At 41.0% G+C, this 21,871-nt stretch overlaps 1 protein-coding gene and 1 long non-coding RNA gene across 2 annotated transcripts in view; both read left to right on the top strand.

Annotated features, from left to right (window-relative positions):
- The window catches only part of SEPTIN7 (septin 7), a 406,575-nt gene that overhangs the window by 288,181 nt on the left and 96,523 nt on the right, over nt 1-21,871 (top strand). The gene's annotated exons all lie outside the window — the stretch shown is intronic.
- On the top strand, nt 68-7,686 carry LOC110362552 (uncharacterized). Its single transcript, XR_002419995.2, has 3 exons — nt 68-1,562; nt 4,959-5,052; nt 6,183-7,686. It is a non-coding gene; the product is annotated as an uncharacterized LOC110362552 (long non-coding RNA).

The raw sequence follows: 21,871 nt of genomic DNA on the forward strand, positions 1-21,871 counted from the left end.
CAGGGCAACTAACATGATTAAGGGAGTGGAGCATCCCCCTTATGAGGAAGGGCTGAGGAAGCTGGGTCTCTTTAGCTTGGAGAGGAGGACACTAAGTGGTCACCTCATTAATGTTTACAAATATATAAAGGGTGAGTGTCACAAGGATGGAGCCAGGCTCTTTTTGGTGACAACCAATGATAAGACAAGGGGTAATGGATGCAAACTGGAACACAAGAGGTTCCACTTAAATTTGAGAAGAAACTTCTTCTCAGTGAGGGTGACAGAACACTGGAACAGGCTGCCCAGGGGGGTTGTGGAGTCTCCTACTCTGGACACATTCCTGTGTAGCCTTGTCTAGGTGTTCCTGCTCCAGCAGGGGGATTGGACTACATGATCTTTGAGGTCCCTTCCAATCCCTAACATTCTATGATTCTGTGATGCAGCTTCACAGGACAGTCTCAAGGCTGAAAAGGTTAAATACTTCTTAGCAGAAGAATTAAAACTTTATTACTTGTTGTGTGACTTACCTCCATCACCACAGTGTGGGAACATCTCAGTGTATTTATCCCCAATGTCTTTGTGAGGTTGAGAAATACTATTTTATAACCAGAATGGAGTCATAGGAAGAGATTTGCCTTATGTCCCACTGAAGTCCCAGGTTGGCCTTGTAAACTTCTGATCATCTTAAGAGATTTTCAGTTGCTGAGAAGAAAATCTTTTGAAGGAGAACCTGCAAGTTTGAGGGATAATGAATAAGGGAAGAGTTCAGTTCATGATACTTCTACTAAAGATCTGTGTAGTAAAAGTTAGCCTTATTGACATGACAAAAACAATAAACTGCTTCCAAAAAATACTTTGTCTCTTGAAAAGAACCAAGAAACAGTGCTTTCCTTCTGTTTCTTCCAGTCTTCAAATGCTTCACGTAACTACAAAAGACACAAGAGTTTCAGATAGGTTTGATTTTTCAAGTAGATAGTGTCCTTTTAATGCCAAAGAATCATACATTTCATTAGGCTCTGCAGTATGAACAAGGAGTAAGACATAGAAACGTTTGCTAATAAAGAGGTGACCCTAACAAGCCCCAGCATCTGAAGGGAAAGATAAGAGCCTGAAGGATTATCATTACCTGGACACAGACTACAGCTAATATAATAATTTGCAAAAGCAGAGAAACTAATTTAATTTTTATGTTTAATGACTTATAATTATTTCCCTCTACAACCCCTCCTTTGCAAACTTTGTGTTTGCATTGGAGCATGAGACCTCTTGTGTTTCCAGATCACCTTTTGTCCTTGAGGTGGCTTATCAAAGTGAACAACTGGTGCTTGATAACACCTTCAAATGTAATATTTAACGTATCAGTTTCCCAGCTCCCTCCCTTGTTATATAAGAACAATTATTTGCACTTGAAATTCTGAACATGCTGTTTTTACCAGGGCATGTAACTTGGGAATTCCAAGGAATCTGCTGGAATAGAATTTCCAAGCACTAAGCAAATATTTGTACACAGGGTGACGCAACAAAATGGATCAGCTAGACGAGCGCTTGCAAGGATTAATACACAGAAATCAAAGCAAGTGGTAAGTTTTAAACTTTGCATTTAGGATGGTTGCAGTTTCATTGCTTTACAAGTTGGCTGTCTGCATACACATACTATTTCTATAGCACACCCATTAGCTACTACAAAAAACTGCAGACTTGAGATGGCCAAGAAATATCCTGAGTCACAACCTGAAAACAATGAGATCTGTTCTGTGGTGTCATTCTAGAAGCTGCATGTTGTGCCAGCTCTATGAGCAGATCCCTGTACTGTGCAGAGGCCCTCAGGGGCCAGAATTACACTTGGAGCGATCTCATTTTAGGACTAAAAATTAAAACCAAGTAAAAATAGACATTAGTTTACATTCCAGGAAACATTTTATGAATATACATTGTGAAGTATCAAAGTATCACACCCAAGAGGCCAAGTGATGTTTAAACATGCAAGGAATGATGTTGTTATTCTTAATACTTGTCTGTCTTGACATACCTTGACAAATCCACGGTAATCTTTTTGCATACTTGTATTGTCTGTGACATCTGTGTAGTTGAGAGGAAAAATTATGGCAAATCATCTTTAAGAATGCCAAGACTTTTTTGGTTTTTTTAATAAAGGAACTCAGGCATGAAAATGTTAGGAAAGACTGAGGGATCATGTTCTGACTCTTGAAATGTCTACAACAGGTACCAAATTTGAGAGCTGAGGCTTCTTATACAGTCATTAGACTAGGGAAAATTCAGAGCATGCAAGATCTACATCTCCAGGTTCTTAATGAATGTGATTAATCTATGCTGGCATCCATTTATGAACTTGGAATAGAGCAGAATCTCACACTGTTGCCTGTAAAATTGTTTCTTCATTATTTTCATGTATTTATTTTCTGATAAGACAGTGAGTGTACATTCTAAAAACTCTGGACCACCTTTTTCTTTCATCCCTCTGCACAAACCAGCAGGGCTCAGCTGGGGCGCTGCAGCACCAAGCAGTTAGAAGCTGGCTTGTAACTAACAAATTCAGCCTCTTCTGCTATTTATATTAATAGTTGGGGTCATGTGAAATTACTGACCTGTATGTGGGATGACAACCAGAAAGATCTTGAGAATCTGTATGCTCAGACACATCAGTTTTCTCCAAGATTTTTTAAAAACTCTGCCTTATTATGAAATGCTGACAAGGATTCCCACATTCCTTCTTCAGAAAAAATGGCTTTGGAAAAATAGATATTTCAGCCCCCAACAGGGTTTTCAGTTTTAGATTACAGAATTTACATTTCATTTAATGATCTAGAAAGCTTGATGTATAAGCAGGAAAGAGTGGTTTTGTGCTGTTTGTGCTCCTCTCAGTTGTATACATGAAGCCAGAGAGGTTTATTCCTGCAGAAAACTAAGGGAAAGGTCACGTTCACATGGGTTTTCTCTACTCTGGAAGTGTATATAATCTCTTCTGTACTAGAAATTTTAAGAATTCCCACCAGTTCTATAGGAATTGCCATAAGGGATTCCCATGAGGAAAAATGGCTCTGCAAGTCTTTTTGTTGCCATATTAGCAACACTCACAAACACGTTTGACTACATCTTTCAACAGGAGGCATACAATTTGTCCCTCCTGATATTTCTGTAAGCAAACAAGCTGAAATGCATACATATTTAAATATAATAATGGACTTCTCAGTTGTTTGTCAGGACTTACACACTGATGTTTTCTTTAAGTACCTGTTGATCCTCCTGTAACCTTCGAGCCCAGCAGCCGATTTCCATCCAGCCTCACAAGGGGTGGCAATCTTGGACATTACAATACTGAAGGTTTCAGGAACTAAGGAGCTATTAAGAGAGAGACTTCACAAGCATATCCACTGATAAGAAAGCTGATAAGCTTTCTCCTCTCCAGCCACTGAAGAATTCAGTTGGAGCAGGCTGAGAGGGAAATACAGAACTACTCACTTTGACTTGCAAATCTCCTGTTAAGAACGCAACAGTTTAAGGCCCCACTAGTCTGCATTAGGTGGCTGGTGGATAGACAGACTGAAACGTGGAAGTGGACTTCAATGAATGCAGTTGGGCTATGCAATTCCAACAGTTGACTTCTGGAATAAAGTCCTGCAAGAGCATATCTAGTTTCTAACAGGGACGCAAAGCTGGTTTTATTGACAGGTCCTGAAAACACTTGCAACTGTGTGCAATGTTACCAGCAGTGGTAATCCAGTTGGCGACGCATGTCTGAGGGATAACTTCTTGAAATGGTTAAATGAAAATGTGATTCATCTGCAAATATTTTTGCTCTGATGATAGCTTCAAGACTGAAGAGAATTAGCAGTTACCCATAAATTTTCCCTTTTACACGTGAGGTGATTCAAAAAGCAAAAGAATGTCTTGGTATCTTACTGTTTCAAGGAAAATCAAACAGTAAATATTCTAGTTAAAGAGCTGCAGGGGTAGAAAAGTTTTAGGTGAGCAGTAGCTTTCTGGGGACAGGACTTGAATGGAGCCTTTATCCTGTAAAACTGCAGTGTAAAATAGCTAGACTCCTGTGTTACACGGTCTCAGATCAGATCTCTGATTTGATCTCAGGCAGGGACTATGGTGTTATAGAATGGCTTTTTGCTTGCAGATTTAGCATGGAGGTTTGTTTGGAAATTTTTTTGTGTGCTATTAATTCTTCCTAGGCATAGGTTCCAATTAGGCCTATTTTTTCAATAATTTCTCATCCATTCTAAACATGGCTTACTAAACATCCATTACTAAACATAATTTAGTGCTAGAGTTAGGTTATGGTTGGACTCAATGATCCTGAGGGTCTCTTCCTACTTAAATGATTCTATGATTCTATGATTATGCAAATTATCAAAATCATTTTTAAAATGTCTATAAATTGTTTTGTCACGGAATGCTAAAGAAACTCTATGTCAAGTATTTAATTTAAAACAGATTGCCAAAATGGCTACGGCAAATATATCAAAAACTGTTATTAATTTTTTAAAAGAGCATTTGTCCTTGTAAAAAAATACTCTTTCTATTTAGAAAATTTCTTGTCTTTTAAAATTTCAAGTAATTCTAAGATGCTACCAGGAAAAATTACAGACAAATCAGCATTGCAACAAAAGAAGATCTCTTCTACAGGGCAGTGAATAAAAGAAAGACTACTATTAAAATTGATTTTCAACTTTCAAAAAGCCTTTGGCCTTATTGCCCACAAGAGGCTTCTAAGGAGGTCAGTGCTGTGATCCAGCTTCTGCTTTCACCCGCAGCATTCTTTATTTGTGTAGTGCCCCATTAAAGTTAAGGGACCTCACAGCCTAATCACGTGAAAGAAATTGCAGTCAGTTCCTACACAGACACTGATACGGTAATATATCATAAAGTGATACTGAGACCTGAAATAATATTCTTCACTCTAAATGTTTTCTTGGTTTTTGTTACTTGCTTGACTTTCTTTTGAGGTTATAAGCTGTTTGGGGCAGAGACAGTTCTCCACAGTGCCTGGCTGTAGACTGAGCAGCTAACCCGTTGTGCTTTTCCAGCGTATGAGAAGAGGTAGGTGCATAACTGGCTGCAGAATAGGGGCTTATCTGTCCATTACATCTGGCAAAGTGCATGGTGCCCCAAAATTCTGGGTCCCATAACCACAGAAATAATAAGTCCTAAGGGATCTCTCATAATTTAAGAACAAAGCAATATTTAATTAAACTAAGAGGACGTGAAGTTGAAACCAATGCAACCCTTTTTCTTAGCTTTTTTTTACAACAGTGTACAATTAGTCCCTGGAACTTGCTAATTCAAGATACTGCCAAGCCCCAGTGTGAGGGAAGTGTCAGGAAGAAGTAGTTTAGGGAAGGGCATGGCTTAGAGGGGGAATGAAGTAATTTCTACACTACCTAAGAGCTGCCCAAGTGCAGTCTGAAAAGGTGCCTGTTTCATTCTCTATAATACACGAGCTAAGCTGAGACATTGCCTATAAGAGTATCATCCCTTCCACCTCTAGGAAGCAGTGATGGACTGATTTAGATCAATGGCAATGTAACATTTACTGGCATTGGAAAGATCACTCCTTCCTCTAGTCTAATTTTTTTCTCTGATTGTGTTCAGGATTAAAAACTTAGGAAGGAAAACAGGCAACTTGATGGTAGCCAGGAATTTTCAGGCTCTAAGGAAAAGTTCTTCTGAAACCTGATAGGTTGCTGATTTACCTTACAAGGGCTCTGTCAGATATTTCTTAAGAGTTTTATCTTATCTTGCATAAAGTTTGTGCCAGCATCTCTAATTTCAGGTCAGGACAACACAGACAGAAACGTGGATACAGGCATCTCCTGGCACATACTCAGATAACTCGCACCTGTGCAGTACGCATGACATGCTCCAGATGCCTCAGATTTATATTCACATGAAGTGCAGCTGATCTGTGTATGTGTGCTGGCCCGTTATCAGGACAGCCATCATTTGATCTGCACTATTGCACATCCAGTCAGGCTGCTAGCTATCCAGAAATCCCAAACATAGGCCAAATTCCTGTTTTTCTGTTTGAACAGAATTTAGGGGGTGAGGGCGAGAAAGGACACATATGGAAAGAATTAAGATACGCATGTGAATACTTGGCTTTTTATTACAACAAGGATTGCTCTTCCACTAACCATTACAGTGCTGTTTGTCTCCGAGTGCCTCCTTAGGTCCTGGGACGTGGCGTGAGGAAATGGCACAGGCAGAGCAGAGTGGCACAGCTGGTTCCAAGCCTTCTTCACCATGGTCCAGGCACAGCATGGCCCAGCACCACTGCCTTCTTCCGGTGGCATCTGAGGCACAAGTGACGGAGTGGGGTTATGGGAGAAGTGTCCGGGTGGGAACAGGGTAGGGAGAAGACGGTGAGGAAAATGCTTGGAATTAGGAAGGCAGCTCCTTCCTGCTCGCAATTCTGCTGTAGCCGTTGCCTCCTGGCAGTATCCCTCCCAGCGCTGCCCACAGCATTTCCATCTCCCCTGCTGCCATATGCCTTATGTGTCAGTGCTGCAGAAGTGGAAATAAATAATTCACAACTTGTTGGGAGAGTGTGCAAGGCCCAGAATGTGCCTTTGTGATACAGAAGAAGAGACATTAAAGAGCTGCCAATCTAATTATGAAATGTTTAATCCTTTCTCAGCCTCTGTTTCATAGCTTTGTGCATAAAGCTTATTATTATTTATAACAGAAATTGCCAAATTGTGGGGGACTACGGTGGGCCTGTGGGTTCCCTGATGGAGGGTATGGGAACAGAGATTGACCTTGAAGATATTAAGGTGTACCCATGAAAAAGAAGAGAGTAAAATAGTAACATTGACAATAGCAAAATTAGCCAATTATATGTTACTATTGCAGCCTATAACCAGTATCAAAAAGACACATGAGCTGGTAAAGACTATATAAAAAGGCATTTGTGGCAATAAATGGAGACTGCTGTTTGTACATAAGAAGAACTTTGTCTATGTCGTTTGTCCGTCTCAGTCGCGACACCAAATGCTCGCTAAGTATCATCCAGTGCATAGAAAGGAAGCATCACTCTACAGAAGAATTTGTTATTTTTGAAGTTCCAGTCCTACAGGTTTTCAAATGTCACTGCACATGACTGGAGACTTATAGACTCTAACTAATAACTTTACAGATGAACAGTCCCAGGAAACTCAATGCATTTAATTCATGTGCATAAGTATTTACAGAAACAAGATCCAATTGTTGTGGAAATCCATGTATTTTGTATATTTGTAATTTATTCTGTCTGAGCCATTGTCTCCTGTCTGTTGTGATGACACTTTCATTTATTTTTGGGTGGAAACAAGCTGGTTTAGGTTTTGCTTCCAAATGCTTCAAAATATTTTGTTTCCAAATGCTTCTCTGTAATTATTTGTCTTTTTAGGTGTCATCTTGACATCTGTACTCTGTAAAATATAACCTTCTGAGCCTGGAATGCTATTCTTGTAGCTGTAAGATTTTATAATAGCATTATATGTATCTCTGTCCTTTATATATCATGCTCTTATTAAATAAAGCTTTTGCAAGTTCATTAATATCATAAGGAGAGTCTCAAGTCTCAGCTTAAAGTCTCAAATGCATGTTGCTCATATTTGGGGAGCTTTACACTGTGTTCTGAGAATCTATAGTAACATCTCATTTACAATAGCAAGATACAATAAAATAACCTAGGAGTGCTATTTTGCCTAAAGTTCTTGATGCCTCAGCTTTTGGTTATTCTAAAAATTGCAAAGGGTGACTTCAGCCTATGTGTTATGTAAGCAAGAGGGATCAAACATATTTAAAATTTAATTCAAGCCATGCTGAAGTGGTTTCAGGAGGAAGAAAGGCCCAATTTCCTCACAGTGACACTTCAAAGTGAAGTCTCAGTCGTGTAAATCTGGATGATCCAGTTCCAGCAAGGGCAGGACCCAGACGTGTACATGTAGGTCAGCTCGCTCCAACAGTTGCCATCAGCCTCATGCAACCAGAGCGCTGAGCACTGTCACAGTGGCACTGCAGGTCACACAGCTCCTCCTAAACCAAAAGGAAATCGTGGGACTTCATTCTCCGTTTGTGAAACCACGTTCTGTAAGCTGTCGTGAGGCTTGTCATGCAGAGTCGGTTGCTCTGGTCAGTCTTGATCCCTACAGTCTTTCCATAACAATGTAAGACTGTTTTTATATTTACACATAGTCTGCTGCCTCACTGTGTTTTCGTGAGTGCCTTTTGGACTGCTCAGCCAGCTACTTGTGCACCAAGTATGCCAGGTATTTCTCTCAGTTTGCTGACACAGACACTGTTCCTGCTGATCCTTATATGATTATTAACCAACACTTCGTTTTCATTTAAGGATAACAAAAGCCTTTTGGTAAAAGATAAGTTCTTGACACCTATCTAGGATCTAGTTGCTACTGTAATACAAACTGTCTTTAAAAGCAGTATTTAATCCACTTTAATTCCCTTTTCATATCTTTCATTGTAGTTGTATGAACTTGAAATGTTCTTCATTAATTTGTTTCAATGAGAGTCTGTGGCAAGGCATGGTCTTCCTGCAAGATTCCGTGTTCTTAGGACATGCGAGCCCTCAAGTCACAGAACACACAGGATATTGCACGTCAGGCTCCGTTTTCAAACACCTGCATCATCATGCAACCTATGAACAGCTCTTAAACACGAATATCCTGAATAATTCTCGAGTCAAAGACTTGCATCCTCTTGTTTTGCCACGTTGCTTCAAAACATTGTGTTGGTGTGCAGAGTGTTTCTCTGACTTCCACAAAGTGATCAGTGTTCAGCAAAGACCAACATGAGGTGTCAAAAGGGGAACAAGACAGCCACAGACATCAGGGAGCCTTGTCACATTCTTCGGTGGAAATATATTGTGACTATGGTTTTATCTTAGTCCCACACAGCAGCGGAGATGGGGGAATTGCACGTCAACTACAAGATGCGATGCCATCTTAAACCTGGGAAAATATAAGGCTCATGCTTAGGAGTGCTTATACACACAGCTACCTAACCAGATGTCAAAGCAATGAGTAGTAAGGAGAGTCAGCAAGTTACTAATCAGCTGTTATATGCTTCAGTAATTAGCTTCTGTTGAAAACCAGTTTTCCATGGATCCTATTTTCCATGGATCCAGTTTTCCATGGGTCCTATTTTAGGATAGAAATGGCAAGTCAAATGACAAACACATAAACATGCTGTGGTTAACCTTGTCAGTCAGTAGATGGCTGTATTGAGTCTAGCCATCTTCAGGGAAGAAAATTGTGTTTCCATGGCCAAGAAAGAGAGCGACTTTCCCCAGGGACACCACCGACAGACCATGCAGACCTTTGCACTTTGTTGTTTTTAAATGGTTCAATTTAAACACAGTGTAATTCCTCTACTTATTTTTATGTAATTATTCGTTAGTTGCACAAAATCTTTTTAACACTGATTGAACAGTCTGTCTGTTGTTGTTTTATACACCTTAGCTGAAGTAATTACCATCATCTTAATTTCACAGCAACAGGTTGTGAAAGTCACAAACAAGCCACAATGGAGGAACTGTGTGTTTCAGCTGTTTAAAACCAGACTGTGAGTCTCCTCAGCTGTCTTGTGGGTTCAGATCTGGTCCATATTCATAGCCACTGTCCTGATTCCTTCTCATTCTCACCTGGTGGCCTAGCAATCGTACGTGAATGGTTTCCTGTCAGTTTAAAACACATCACCAGAAAATACAATTGTTTCATTGATCAGCCCCAGCGGTGAGAATGAATAAGCACAGAGTTCAAGCTACTCGTTCCTTCCAATAAACAGTCACACCAAATTGGGATTGCAGGAGACTGCCAGGGCAGCGGGAGGAAGCTTGCAGTGTTGGGCTGTCTCTATTCTGCAGATAAAAACAACATTTCAGTTATCCAGAAAAATCTATTAATGAGTTTTCTCATGCATTAAATGACCACACAAAACCCTCTTCCCCTCTGCCCGAAAAACACAAGCCAGCATGATGTTAGAAGAGCTCAGTGGTTGAGGAATTTGCAAGAGGCAAAAGGAGATTGTATTAGCCACAATGGAAAGAAATAAAAAAAGAATAAAGTTTATTCTTTGGCTATTGTGGGCAAGTGCTTGAAAAGAAGCAGGAGATGTAAAAAGCTTAGGAAAAAACATAGTAAACACTTTCAGAGGCAGGTGGATTTGTGTTCAGAATGTGGTGACATTATCTGAGTTCTTGGAGTGCTGTCGCAGCACAAGGAGAGGTGCCTGTAGGCAAGATCCATAGTCCTCTGAAGGCATTGGAATGTTTTTATGGGTTTCAATAGCCCATGGAGCAACGGAGCTGCCAAATGTCATGCATTTGAATCAGGCTAGCGGGGACCTTCTCACGATGGCCTGGCTCTCAGCTGGGTTCTCAGGCACTCAGGCTGGCGGTGGGAAAATGTGACAGGTTTTTGGCTTGTAGTTCTGTCTTGGGGCTGCTAGGGGCCCCCGTGGCTCTCTTCCTGAGGCACGTAATCATGTTCTGTCTGTAACTGGATTGTGCCCCTAAGCAGTGGACCTCCTCCAGGCCAAGGGAACCAGGATAAAGTTTCCCAAGCTGGCACATCTGTAGCCAGTTGTAGGAAGGTTCCCTCCAACATTTTCCTCCACAGGAAAAGTTTCTTCTGCTGGTAAAAAGTCAGAGCATCCACTGCTTTCCTCATGCAGCAATGTCTTAGCTATCCAGCGACATTCTGCCACCAAAATCATCTGGGTCCCATGTCTCTCTGCTTCCCTACCAATGGGACTGTCAGCCTTGGTGACCATCTCTTCTCATCAATCCCCTTGCTACTCCCAGCAGCACCCATTCAGGAGACCCCTCCAACACTGCACTACCCTGCACCTTTGCTCTGCCATGGCTTAGACTGATGTGTGTTGCTCACTAGTTGAAAATTGTTTGCGAGCTTGTGTAAAATCTCACACAGGGAGTGAGGCCCATTTTGGAAGCGCTGTTTCAGGCCCAAGCTGCGCCAGTATACTGAGGAGAATAATAATAACAAAACCAAATAAACGGTAGTAGCTGAGGCACATCAAACGTTTCAGCTCATGGAAAATGCCTACAGTCAAGGAATGACTGCACAGCATGTGGCCATGAACGACCAAAGTCTGGAACAAGATAGCATTTACATTACTGTAGGTTGCATACCAGATGGCAAAAAACCTGCAAACATTGAAATAGCAAGAGAATTTACCTACAAAATGCTGCCTTACAGAGCTATGAGAACATGGAATGTTAAAAATTCACACTCAATGAGGGGTCAAGAGAGATATTTAACCTTTCTTGGACTGTACACATATGAAAAACTTATGTCAGATTGTTACAAGCTTGAAAGAAAGCTGACCCATTTTGCTGTTCAAAACATCCTGAGACTTCCATGGAGACTTATGTGATGCCACCTATATATAATGACCTAGATTTTAAAAACAGTTGGGAAGCAGACGTCTGGAAACCTGCTGTGAATTTTAAAGTTTTCCATACAAAGATCGAGTGTAAACTTGCAGTTTATTTTCACTTAGGAAACACTAAAAAGCTTTTAGGACTTTTCAGTTAGGATAGTCTTGCTTGGGGCATGACCATGAAGTGACAACAGAGCCATCCTTTCCCAGCCACATTTCTGCTTTAAAGGACACTCAGGTAAGCAAAAGTCTAAAGTTATTACTATCTAAAAACTGTATAATTGTCTGTATGCCATGACTTAATATGCTTATTAGTAAATAGGCATCAGTGTCATAAACTCACGGGCACTGTTAGTGCCTGCTGGCTAGGTTATCGCAGTGAACGACAAATGAAGCAGCAAAGAGAGTGAATTATTTTGCCAAGATGAAGCATTCAGAACAAAACAGACGTTGTGATGATCAGGATGAAGGAATTTAGAGAATGGCTTCCCCTTTCCTCAGATTAACAGGCTTCAGTCCACAGGTTTGTCTTCCCAGCTCTGTTCTCTGGAACTCACTCAACCATCCAAGGCATGGACTATGTGAAGTGGCATTTCTAGAGTTCAGCAGGCAGGCTGCCAAAAGAATCTCCTCTACTCCTATTTTAACATAAATTTCTATGAGTTGGGGAAACAAAATTAGGCAATTACATAAAAGGGAATTACTGGCAGAAAATATTGGGGGGCTGAAGGAGGGAGGAAACTGAAATGTCTCCTTTTGGATTTTAAATAGGAAAAGTATCCCAGAGACTCATAGGCTCAGGGATCCAAAGGTCAGTAGAAACAATAAGTAGTAAGCCTTAAAAAAATAAATAATCTAGTAGGGGAAAAAAGGGAAATTTGTAAAAATAAGCAAAAGCAAGTTAAAGGGTAATTAGTGAGAGAAATAATACTGAATTCCAAAAAAATATTTTGGCTGACAGCAAAGGGACACAAATATGTTTTTAGTGGAAGACAACCAAAGATAACTAAAAACTGGTCCATGGGAGCATAATTGGCTTGATTGTCACAGCTATTTAAAGAAGAGTTTTGAGATTATGAAAACTGTTGTGTGATACTGCTGAAAAGGCTCATTAAAATAAAGCGGGCATTTCTGCAAGCTGCTAATGAGAGTTTCCTAAGAAAAGGCTTGATTAGAGTTTGTTCTTGAAAACCTCTTTGCACAGCTTTTGGAGACCATTGTACACACTTGCAACCAGAGGAAAGTTGAATTGACTATCTGCACTCTTCTCACACGGTTTCATTGAAACCTTAGCAAATCACAGTCTCTTTATAAAATCAGTGCTCATTTTAATTCCCCCTGCAAGCCTCACAAGTGCAATCCGTGTTACACAAACAAGGATGACTACAGACACAACAATTATGTCTTGAGAAATATCAAGCTAGATCATCTTTCACCAGGATAAATACAGACCAGAAAAGATAAAATAATATAAAAGTACGTTATCCATTTTAGTAGATGTCAAGGAATAATCTGTGTTATAGTAGTAGGGCTAATCTTAAAGTGATTATTGTTGTGCGGAACAATACACTAGCAGATGTGTGCTATGAATCAGAATATATCAGATGTTTGTTCAGATGAATCTTTGCAAAAATGGAGTACAGTGCAATAAATTTTACAGCTTCAGCTTCTCAGAACATGCTTTGAACTACTGCCTGTAAATATTTGGTGGTTACTCTTGCAACATTTCTTACTTCCTGGCTGCAGTCCTGTTAGTATGGTGTGATGTTCCCTGAGTCCAGCATCAGAGGGGACTCCCACTTGTTTTGTGCTGGCCCCATGGCAGAACACACTGGTTTTGAATGAGGCAAGCATCAAAGGCATTCGAGTGGCAACTGGAAGGACCAGCTGGAAGCCCCTGGCAAAGGAAGGCCTGCAGCGGTGCAGTGGACACATGGAGCCTGAGCAGAAGGCAAGGAAAAGCTAGGGATGGACAGAAGACCAATGCTGCCAGACCTTGTGCTTTAACATCACCTAAGTAATACCCAGTGCTTTTGACTTAACTGTTCTTTCCTACAACTGCAACACAGAGAAGTTTTGCTAAAGCTTCATGTTATTAATTACTCTTTGGCAGTGGAGAATTTAAACCTCACAGAAGCCAAGACTGTACCGCTGGCAGCAGAGTGGCGCTTGTACCTTATTTTTTAACTGCAAATGGAACTAAACTTTTGTTAATATATATTGTAATTTCCAGAATTGACTAGTTGACTATCATATATTCCAACTTTATTTAAGAATAACTTAGGTGGCAAAAACATGGAGCCACTTAACCATCTTGTAGCTTGCAAAGTTGTCTTCCCAACAGTTTATAGTTCATGTCCTCTACAAACATGACAAGAGTAAATCCCCAGAAGTTAAATGAACCACATCCTCTGTGAATATAACAGCCCCCAGCCATCTGCAGAAGGCCTGAGAAAACAGAGCTAGTAGTATAACCCAGAAGGTCAATAAACTGATTCTTTCAGACCTGAACTATGTTGGTGTTAGAGATAAAAACCAGGATGTGAGCTGAGGCCATTGCTTCTCTGTCTGTAGCTGCACATTCATAAACTGTCTAAGGACGATTCAGGGCTATGTAAAGTCTTCAGCTCTTCACACTTATTTGATATTTCCTAATTACAATTTCCCTCAGTGACAGGCCAATTAAAATTCTTATGATCCCTGTTGTAGTTGTTCTGCAGGCTTCCTTTATCTACATAAACATTTCCTGTTCTGCTTTCTCATCCTCCCCCAGTGTCCTATAATGGCTTCCTATCATCGTTTTTTTTACCATTTCTTTCACTTGAGTCCAAATTGTTTTCCACTGGTGACAGCTCTGTCTGTGATATTTCTTGCTTTAGAAATACATCACAGCTTCTCACCCAGTAAGGAGGTTTTCTTTATGCTACTAAATGCTTTAGGTAAAATGTGTAGCATGATGTTTAAAATTGTTGACTGCATCTTAATTCAACCAGAGCTCTGGCACATCTGGTTCATTGTATGATTGTGATGGCACCACTTCTTCTGCATGCTCACAACGTACAGAAGGTTCTTGTTGCACAAGAGAACCTTTCAAAACTAAAATTAACTTTCTCTTACCACTACTTTTTCCCCAAAAAAACTGCTACACTAGTATTCCAACCCCATTGCAGGAACCATTCCACAAGTACAAGTTCTACATAACAGCTCATAGTTTTTACATAATGTTCATATATAACATTTGGACTCCATGATCTTAAAGGTCTTTTCCGATGAAAACAATTACATTATTTTACATCCTACCCTTTTATAATCTATTTATACAATTCATTTTTACAGCTGGGTATGTTATTAAAATGAAGTCAAAGTCAAGCCAAAATAAAGGAATCTTCAGAAGGATCTTAAGTCTTTCTTATGTGGAATAAGGGAGGTAGTGCATCTTGAGGAAGGTCCGGGGAACTAACCTGAGTGACATTTGTCTATCCTCACCCTTACTGTTGTGCTCTGAACTGAAAACTTGCCTCCAGTGACTGCTTCATCTATTCACCTCTGCTCTCTCTTATATGGGCTTTGCTTCTTATTGTCTTTCTTTCAGCCATAAAATATATTAATATCCCCCAGCTACCTCTATTGGCCCTCTTCTCCTTACCATCTTCCCCAGCCTCTTGTTTTTCTGTGCCTTGCCTTTTGGGTATCGTAATCAGGTGCAGTTAGTCTGTAGCATGTTTTGCTGCCAATCACCTAAACCTCAACTACACTACAGCCCAGGGGGATTCTCCCAGTAACACTTAAAGGGGCTTTGGGCTCTCTTTGGTGCTTTTCATTGCAAAAATATACAAGCCCAGTCCTTTTCCCCTCCCTGAAGGCCTTTGATGAAATACTAGTTTGCAGCATATAACTGCATCCTACTATGCAACGGTGAGGGACTCCACTGTATACAATTGCAAACACTTCTGTTGTCGGGTCTCAGTTCTTAAGTAGGAGTGCTCATCATTACCTCCTATGCATTCCCATCGTAATTGTCATTCTTGTGTATGGCCACCAAATAAAAGACACAATATTCTGCATCACTTTACTAAAACAAGGGCTGGTTTTACCTCAGATGGGAGAGAAGATGGGACATGGCCACTTTTCAGCATGCTGCACGTCACTTTAGACGAAGATGTCGTAAACATGGCTTCACCTAGTTCGGAGGATTCTGTTGGTCCATCCTCAGCTCTTATGTCTGTCCTATAGCTCTGATCTTCAGAGGAATGAGTGGATACAATATAGTTAAAGTAGGAGACAAGGAAGGTAATTTAGCAGGCAATATTTCACTGCTTCTGTTGAAGGAAGACTTAGAGTATAACACAGAATAGACTATTTCAGTTGGAAGTGACCTATAACAGTCATGTAGCCCAACTGGCTGACCACTTCAGGGCTGACCAAGTTAAAGCATGGTATTAAGGGCATTGTCCAAATGCCTCTTCAACACTGACAGTCGTGGGGCATTGACCAACTCTCCAGGAAGCCTGTTCCAGGGGTTGACCACCCACTTGGTAAATAAATGCTTCCTAATGTCTCGTCTAAACTTTCACTGGGAAAGCTTTGAGCCATTCCCACACATCCTGGCACTGTGTACCAGGGAGAAGAGATCAACATCTCCCTCTCCACTTCCGGTCCTCGGAAGCTTTAGAGAGCAATGAGGTTGCCCCTCAGCCTCCTTCTCTCCAAAGCAGACAAATCCCAGGTCCTCAGCCACTCCTCAGAGGACACATGCTTTCCAGTCCCTTTACCAGCTTTGGTGCCCTCCTCTGGATGCATTCAAGGACCTTCATATCCTTCTTAAATTGTGGAGCCCAGAAGTGCACACAACACCCAAGGGGAGGCAGCGATGCTAAATACAGCAGGATAATCACCTCTTTTGATGGGCTGGATATGCTGTGATCAGTGCACCCCACGATGGGGTTTGCTCTCTTGGCTGCCAGGGCACACTCTGCTGACTTCTCTTGAGCCTCTTGGCAAACAGCACCTGCGGGCCCCTTTCTGCAGGGCTGCTCTCCAGCCACTCTTCTCACCATTTAGACTTGTGTCTGGTGTTACTCGATCCTAAGTGCAGAATCCGGCATTTGGACTTGTTAAACTTCATCCCATTTATCAAAGCTGAATGCTCCAATCTATATAGATCCCTCTGCAAGGCCTCTTCTCCCTCAAGAGAATCAACAACACCTCCCAGTTTGGTATCATCAGCAAACTTGTTAATGGTGCATTCAGCTTCTGCATCCAGAGCATTGATAAACATATTGAACAGACCTGGCCCTAGAATTAAGCCCTGAGGAACACCCCTGGTACTCGGCCACCAGCCAGATGTAGCCTCATTCACTACAACCCTTTGAGCTCTGCCCTTCAGCCAGTTAAATCTTGAGTAAACAATATGCATCTTGCATTTTTAAAAAAAAAAAAAACAAGCAATGACCTTCTGCTTTTTTTTTTTCTTTGCCAGATGAATATATGTAGCAAATGCATGTTCTTCACACTCAGTCTCCTCAACTGAACTGAGTTTCATTTCAGTCATGACAATTACATCATCCCCTCTCAGCAAGTACCCTTGAAGTGGTAGGGAGGGAAATACAGTCATTAATGGGGTTGAACCCTATCCTGTAGAAAGCCGAAAAGAGAAAGATCATTGTTCTGGTTTAAAGCAGCGAGTGAATGTGGAGTCACTAAGCTGCAGGGAAATATGTTCTGACATGTTCCCATTTTCTTTTGCAGCTCAAGAGATGCATAACTGCATGGTGGACTGGTTTACAGTTATGAGCAGCTTTCTGGTCAGTTTAAAAGATAGAGAATTCCCATCTGCCATCTTACATATAAAGAGTCACAGGGATGAATGCCACAGTCCCAAGAAGCAGGGTGGATTAAGATGGAAGGAGTATAAAATGGCTTCATGGGTGTTCAAACACTGGTCAGAATTAAGTATTACCTGAATGCTGATAGTCTTGATACTCTTTCATATATAATCTTTTCTTAGCAACTGATAGAAGGAGGGGAAAGTCGTGATTTCCTTAAAGTGCTGTACCATCTGTCAGCTCATCTTTAAACTTATTTTGAGTTAGCTTCTTTTCTCCTTCTGACATTCACTATTCCCATGCTTTGCTATAGTTGGATGATTGTAATGTTCAGTACAGATTATGAGATACATATAACTGTTCATTTAAAAAAATCTGAGGTATCTCATCAAGTGGCATCCCGTTGACGCAAATATTGACAACTAGCTTTCTATGAGGGGATGTGAAGGAGGGAAGATAACGAATACGACCCTGGGGAGTGCAGATAGTTTTCATCTTCAGAATGACCCCACTGATCCCAGATAGCTTCTGTGGAAAAGCAGACAGATCTTAAGTTCATTTGTGTCAAACGCTGCTGATAAACCTTGCAGACTTTTACCAGAGATAAGAGGATCATATTGCACTATGGCCATAAACCATGCTATGCAAGGTTTGGATTCCTGTGAAAGGTGTGCATTACTGAACCTGGATTTTTCATATTTTTCTTGAACTCAGAAAATATAGTGATTATGCAATGCAACAAATATGATTCTTTTATATATAAATGTGATTCTTTTATTGAGCAACATCTGTATTACGTCTGTAGGGAGAAATTATGCAGCTTTTAAAATCCTGTGCCTGTTTTATTAATTTTAGGTTTGCATATACTTTTTTTTGTCTTTTTAATTTTCTTTTTTGCTGTCAGTAACACTTTATTTTAGGGTCTTAGCTATTGGACTTGCCTCTCTGCAGTCTCTTTCTTCAACAGAGCCCTAACCCTCAAGAGGTTGAAATGACAAAAGACGATGTATCCTCATACAATCAAGATGCTAAACCCAGCTGAGCAAAGCAAAGCAGAGTGCAGATGCAAGGCAGAAATAAAATATGCAGCAAACTCAGAAGGGAAAGAATAAAGAAGTCAGTATGGCAAACAGTGAGAAACTAAACAAACACATTCAAAACAGAGCCCACGAGGGAAACAAACACGCTCCAAATACAATGAGAAAGGAAAAGTCAGGCTCGGGCTATCCCCACTCATTGGCAGCACATGAAGAGAGTCAGCAAATGGAAACTGCACGGGTTTCTCTGAAAAGGAAGGCTTGATTTTTCAGAAGCACTTTTGAGGATGGAATTTCCTTCCCTTGGAGCAGCGGATCGCTTTGTAAAAGTCAATCTCTCCAAAAAGTCAACAAAAATGCCAGAGTGTGGTTTAGGGTTTTGTCTTCTGGGGAAATGTTTACCCCCACTAACTGGGGATAATTGAAAAGAAAGTGTTATAAATTACCCATGGAATTTCAAAATTTATCTTTTTCATTGTGTCGTGTGCTGGCAGTAAAGCAGAAGTAACTTAACGTTGGTGGTTTGGGAGGGGAACAGGAAACATCATGAACAGCTAATACATAATACATAATTCCCAATGCATGGATGTCATACACACACCTGGAGCAAAACATGCATATGTACGCACATGTGTGTGTATGCACGTACCTCTATCATATAGATACGGAGGCAAGAGGCAGAAAGACAGGAGCAACTAATAGCTTAAGTACTCTGGGCCCATGTCACATGTGTTAGACCTCTGTCCCAAGCCCACCCACACTGAGCCCTTTTTGTCCACTTTACTAGTTTCGAAAAATCTGATGAAGAGCCCTGGCATGTGGGAAAAAAAAGCCAGTGGTTTGCTAAAGCTCTCATGGATTGGTCTGCTTTTTTAATCCTTTGTTAAATGTGCTTGCAGTCCGGAATACATACTTTTTTATGTTTTGCGAATTGAAATCAAAATAAATAAATAGCTAAAAGGAGCTTGCTGGCAAATTTATATTATCTGTGTGGTGTTATAATTCTGCTAGCAAATACGGAGTTTTTCAGAACAGCGCAACCAGGGCTCAGTGCTTAAAAGAACTAAAAAGCAGAGATGGCCCAGCACCTATTACTAAAATTGTCACACAGGGGCAGCAATGACATCTTCTAAGCTCAGAAAGGTCTCTTATAACTTACGTAAATGGAACCAACAAAATTTAAAAATATGTGTCAATTTAAAGGACAATGAATAAAGATATATGTGCCTTGTACCATATTCCAGAAACTAATGGGTATTCAGAACAGGGAGCTGAACAAACCTGTCCACATCAGTTTCAGTTCTTCTTCCACAGGTTTCACAGCCAGCGTAGCTTAGTGGAAAAGCAACAGAGGTCACCAATGTAGCAAAAAGCTGAATGTCAGATAGTGAGAAAAAGTCATCAGTGGCTGTAACATTATCAAGAGACTCAGAGGCTTGTGCTTCCCTGAAGCAAATGCTATCTACAACCAGCTCTCACAGCATTTGAGCTATGGGTACTGCTGATGCAAACGAGGCAAAGCAAAATGAAGTTCAAGTAAGGACCTATTGCCAAGGGGTGGAAAGGTTCAAGCACAACAGACGCCTCAGCTTGACAACATAAATTCTGCAAAGACTCAAACAGAAAGGGGCAATTACTGCCTTATGTTCCAGTTCTAATCTTAAATTATAGGATAGTTTCCTAATGAGGGGGAACATTGCTGGAGACAGCTGTGGTGGATGGAAGGGAACACTGCTGTAATTACAGATCCTTGCACATCAGTGACAGAAATTCCCAAACTCCATGGGGAAACACCTTCGTAATGTTTGTTTTTGCAGAATCAAATAACGTTCTCAATTTGCAATGGAATGGAAACATTTGAGTATGTGAGCCTCTAAACAAGATTGCAGCCCTACGTGGTGCATGTTAGGGCTAGACTAACTTGGCAGAGGTTGAGCTGGTGTACTGGGATCCTAACTCAGACTGAGGGTACAATAATGAAGGTCATCTAGAGAAATGCAAGATATGGCAGTGGAGATCGAGGGAGAGAAAACCAAAAAGCAAACAAGGAGACAAGTCTTAGAACAACTGATAAGCCAAAATCAAAACAGACTCATTCCCTTATTTCAAGATTACTGCTAGCAGCAAGGGTGTGAATGTTTCATATACTTCCTTATTACACAGAGCACATTACTGGAAAGACTGGGAAAATGATTCTTGATTTAATAGGGTTTTTTTTTTGCCTTTGTGAGCTATACTGTCAGAGACAGTAGTTTACAACATGTGGTCTACAGACTCCTAGGGTTCCATAGATGACTTCCAAAGGCTCTAGAAGAGGTAACTAAGGAACAAGCTGCTGTCTTGCCTCCAACAAACAGCCTGCACCTCTCCTCCAAAGTTTATAGGGATCTGCTTGTGAAGAAAGCTCAAAACCACTACTTTTACGGTATTACTATTACATGAAAAGAAATTGATGGTATTTTTCCAATTAGTACTTCCATGGATGACTCAGCTCCTAGTAGTGTGATTTGTAACTATATTTTCAGAGTAGCTCTGCTTCAGCCAGAACAAGAGCTGGGCATGTAATGAGCAACTGTTTAATGATTTGTGTTCTCCTGGTTGTTTAATGGGACTCTAGACTTTACTGTTCTGTATTATTTTACAAAAATATCCCAGATTTTTTTATTGGCGTTTAATATTATAAAATCTGAGTACATCACAAATATATGTATTTTTTTAAAAATAAAACTCGGAGCTGAGTAGATTAAAAATGGGGGAAAAGATAAATTAATTTTGGCGTCCAGTTCGAGATACTAAAACCTGATCCTTCTAAGCACTTGACTTCTGTGGTTTTTTGGTATGCACAAAAAACATAGCCCCCATTGACTTTAGTCATAGCTCTGAACATTCAGCACTTTCTCACGTCAGGCATCACATTGATCACTGGGGAAATGAGCTTCAAGGTAACCATATGCAGAGTTTGGCTGGTGTGCAAGGAGCTCTGGAGCAGGGGCACAGAGTCTAAGGCAGGATTTAAAATCCAGGGGCCATTTATCCACACCACATCTTCTCCATGTCCTCAGCTTTAAGTGCTGTACATCTGATTGAGCCAGTCCTCACCTCCACTCCGTTAACTTCCCACCCGGTCCTAATCTTCTTGCTCAGCAAATCCTAGGCCTTAGCAAATCCAAGATAAGTGGACTGCAGACATCAGCCCCATGCACAGCTTGTGGCCTGGACCAACACCATTATCCTCGCACTGTCTCGGCATCGCTGTCCCTGCTGCCTTTCTCCTTTGCCACCTCCAATAGGTTCAGCCCCCACCTTCGCTTGTGGGTACTTCTCAGGTCCCCCAGCTCTGATGCTCCCCTCCCAGCTCCCTCCTAACTTCTGCCTTGCGGTTTGCTTCAGCGCCAGTTTTCTCCCCCCACCTCTGCTCCCAGTTAAACCTCTTCCTCCTGCCACCTCCAGGACCAGTTTCACCCTTCTGAGGTTCCTTCCCCCCAGCAGCTCCTCTTCCCTCCATAGTGCCAGCCAGGAGATGCTGTCTGGAAACCAGGCTGTGCCCCCTGCTCAGTTCAGATCTCAGCGTTAGACTGGAGTAGAATCATAGAA

The sequence above is a fragment of the Columba livia genome, chromosome 2 (genome assembly GCF_036013475.1).
Source record: "Columba livia isolate bColLiv1 breed racing homer chromosome 2, bColLiv1.pat.W.v2, whole genome shotgun sequence".
NCBI classification, from domain to species: Eukaryota; Metazoa; Chordata; class Aves; order Columbiformes; family Columbidae; genus Columba; species Columba livia.